The sequence below is a fragment of the Vollenhovia emeryi genome, unplaced genomic scaffold (assembly GCF_000949405.1).
Source record: "Vollenhovia emeryi isolate VEMERY1.0 unplaced genomic scaffold, V.emery_V1.0 DF939333.1, whole genome shotgun sequence".
Classification (NCBI taxonomy): Eukaryota; Metazoa; Arthropoda; class Insecta; order Hymenoptera; family Formicidae; genus Vollenhovia; species Vollenhovia emeryi.
Genome location: NW_011967033.1, coordinates 135,025 through 139,246, shown reverse-complemented (window position 1 = coordinate 139,246; position 4,222 = coordinate 135,025).

Below are 4,222 nucleotides of genomic sequence, written 5' to 3'. Positions count from 1 at the left end.
AACTGTGTTTTTTGCACTTTAAGGTCAGGATATCTCGAAAACCTGATGTGATGGAGCAATTCCGATGTCGGATTCGGATTCAGCGGACCGAAAACCTTTGGGAAAGTATAGTCTGGTCTCAGGGTCTGGAGTTTCGTAAAATTTTGTCGGCCTGTGTAATTTAAAATGATTTGTTGTAATTGAATCGGCTACCGAAGTTGTTTAATCATTTACGGCGTGACACCTTGGAGATAGAAGGAAAAGAATTAAAATGTCAGTTTTCGTCTTATTTTTTTATAGTAAACCGTAATATTTTTCGATTTAAAGTAGCATATTGCATTTTTTAACATTAACTGGTAATTAAAAAAGTGAAATAAATGGTATGATATTTAAAAATGATGTTTTATTACTGAATTTTACGGAAATATCTACATAACTTTCAAATCACTTATCTAAGAAATGAGCAAGTTTGAGCAGCTAAATTTTGCAGGAAAACATTGTTCAGATACGAAATAAGATATTTAAAAAAATGGGGAAGGTGTTTTTTGGTGTATTTGAGAAAATTAAGTTGAAAGTTGAGCATTTATTTTCGGTATATATTCAGAATTTGTTAGCTTTTAACTCTGTGTTACGAATTTTTTTATTTAACCGATTTTTCTGAAACTTTATATACGGGGGTTTTTCGGATCGCTGATTACGAATCAGAAGTCAGAATTATAAAATTCAAAATGGCCGATTTAATATGGCGGACCAATAATCCAACAATTTGTTTAAGTTTCATGAAAATCAGTACATGGGACTTTTGATCGCTGAATTTGAGTCAAAGTTTTGAATTTCAAAACTTTGACTCAGATATACAGGGTGTACGAAAAAGGTCGGAACCCTTGAATATTTCGGGAAATATAAGGTTTTTTCAAAAATGTGTCGGACATAAGTTTTATGGTTTCGGGCTATAAGATGATACCTAGGATTGGTAATTCGCGATCTCAAAATCCCCTAAGAAATAATTTTTTTCTATATACAATGATTTTTACTTGCACAAGTCCACCATTTTGGATCCTCCATTTTGTATTTTTAATTTTCGACATCAGATTCATAATTAGCGATCTTAAAATCCCCTAAGAAATAATTTTTGTCTATATTCAATGATTTTTGCTTGCACAGGTCCGCCATTTTGGATTCGCCATTTTAAATTTTTAATTTTTTTCATCACATTCGTAATCAGCGCCCTCAAGAACTTTAAAATAATAATTTTTACGCGAATAAATTAAGTTTTCGACTTTTGGCCAGGTTTTTGGGATTTGGGACCACTGTGCAATGGCGCGCTGTTCTCCCCCCTCGCCTGGCAATATCGATCGCCGTGCGGTCACATCTCGCCACGCGCTCGAATTGGGCGGTGGGCAGGGCAAAGTCGACGATTTTTAATAATTAATTACTCGTTAACTATTGCGAAAATTGCAAATGGTACAGGACTTTTCTGTTCATCTCGATCCGTTTTACCTTTTCACGAGCGTTGTCACAAATGTTGTGACTCACCCTGTATAAGCTTTCAAGTGTAAGAATCGCGGACATTTTACTGTTCCAGAGCTGTCTCAGAGCTATTGCAGAAACATTTTGCAATATTTATAAAACCTTTCAATCTATCACATGAAATATTTCTGAAATATTTCTGAAAGGTTTTTGTGCTGTATGGGATATTAGGAGCCTGTCTCATAATAGAAGGCTTTCCTCTACGTATGAAGTATCCCACGACCATCGTATAATATTTAATAGTGTATTTTATATTTAACCGAGATTGATTAAAATAAAAGTTCGTAAAAAAACGTAAAACCAAAGTTATAATGAATAAATGGATTGACTAAAGATTCTCGATAATGAAATAAATAAGTAATGAGAAAAAAGATGGACTTTGAAAGTCAAATGCGATTAATTGTGCGTGAGTTAATGTTATATAACCTTCAATTACTAATATGATACTTTGTAATTTATAATGTAATTTGAATTACGTTTCGACTCTGCTTTGAGTTATTTTTTAAATTATCGTATTTTTCGAAGTTGTTTTGACGATTTTATTTTCACATTCTTGGGACTGGTTTGAGTGAGTTGATTTTACTTCTTTTTGTCGGTTAGGTCCAAGCTTGATTTTCGAGGTGCATTTTTATTTTCACTTTTAATCATATTACAGACTATGAACAAAATTTTGCTCGTATTTTCTCATGAAATTTATTGTTTTTGGACTATTCAGTCTTGAAAATCAAATAAGTTTTGAGTTATAATAATCAAAGTTGGTCAATTGCGTTCAATGTAATTCGCGTACAAGTCTATATGCTTATTTCGATCCGTTAATAAACGCTGTTGCATGGCGTTCTTAATCAGGTAATAATATCCGTAATTAAAAGACTACCCAATCACAGTTATTGCATTTTTCAGAGAAATACTTGTGATTGGTCAATTAAACCCGATTAAGGGTGTCGTATAAATTTAGAAACAAGTCTCCTAATATAAGAAAACGGGGTTTCTGCTAAATTAACAGGCATCATCTGTTGGTCACACTATGAATTTATTGCCCTTGGAGTGAAATCTGTTTAGTGGAAAATTGGTTATTAGATCGTGTAATCGTTGCGAAAAAAGATTTGTTATTGAATTTAGACATTAAAACCTACTCATGTTAGAATCCTATCTTATAATAGAGAACTTTCCTCTACTCATTATTAATGTTTATAGTTCGACTTTTATTAATTTTTTAGCTTTTTCTTCTCTATTTTGTTTTCTAGTCACAATCATATGTGTACGTGCTACGTGAGTGTGACAAAATACATAGTACATGCAAGTAAAAAATTTGGAAATAACATCAACCGCGCAATGAAGATTAACATCACTTGACGTATAACATAAACAAATGATAAATCCCGAGCACGCGAATTGTACGCAATATCATTGAACATTTTTGAGAACCGTAACTCTAAAATTGCAGCTTTAACATTTTGTTTTAGGATTCTGGATTCAATAGATCTCCAAAATGCGCTAATAAAGAAATGCATTCAGTGCAAACGTTCGCTGAGCGGCTAAATGGTAATTAAATGTGATTAGATCCGCATCAACTATATTTAGGTAGCGTTACGATGAACACTGCCAGTAATGAAAATCTTATTAAAATAGTTTACGTCACGTACACTGTACTTTTTCAGTACTGGAAGTGAATATCGGAACGCAGCCTTAATTATTATTTGGCCGCTCAGTGAATGATTGTAAATATTTGTAATTTGTGATACATTCTATGTATTATATATACAGGGATATATACAATGACCCACTTTAATTATTTACCCTAAAAACTTTATTTGTAATTTTAGAAGAAAATGCTTGTTCGGTTCTATCCAAGGTCAAATCATCATCTTATGTTCCCCTTCGAACTAAACAACTTGTGTCTGAGAGAAGTATCTTCTCCTAAAATCACAAATAAAAAAGTTTTTGGGGATGCCTTTGGGAAAATTTACTTTGAATAAAATTAAAGTTTTTAAAAGTAATCTTTCAAATCTAAGAGTTTACTTCAAGGAGTTGAAAGTTTACTTAAGAAATTTTAAAGTAATTTTGGACACTTAAAATTTTTAGATAGCCATGTCTGTCGAAGTTTTCGCTAGAGGGCCGCGCGGCATAGCACTTTCTCGTAAGAAGGAAACCGCACGCGGTATTATACAATAAATTATATCACATACTTTTTACATTTCTTAAAGTTTTCTTTTAAATTCTTCAAGTAAGTTTCAAGTTTGCCTTAAATAAAAGTTTAAAGCGTTGAAATTTACTTTTCATATTTTTTGTAAAGTAAAGCTTTAAGGTTTTCTAAGGTATACTTTCCCAGAAAGGTTTTCTAAGGTATACTTCCCAGAACGAACTTTTTGAATTGTAAAGCTTGATGGTTCCAATATTTTGACATAAATTATAAAATATCTCATAAAATATTCATTTTTTTATTATTTTTTCTTATAATAGTTTTATGCACAGAATGGCTGTTGTGGGTGCAGTTCCGATCTGCGCAATCCGACCGCGCAATCTCCACGTGGTATACCTTGGGTAATACTAATGCCGGCGGTACTGTTACTTTCAAGCTTTGTAACTCAAAAAGTACTTTACGAAAAAACATTTTATTACAGTGTTTTGGAAAGCTCTGGAGGTAAGCTACAAGAATATGTAAAAATATATAGGGTGTTCTATTTAAAAAATTAAACGTGACCCCATACAGCAC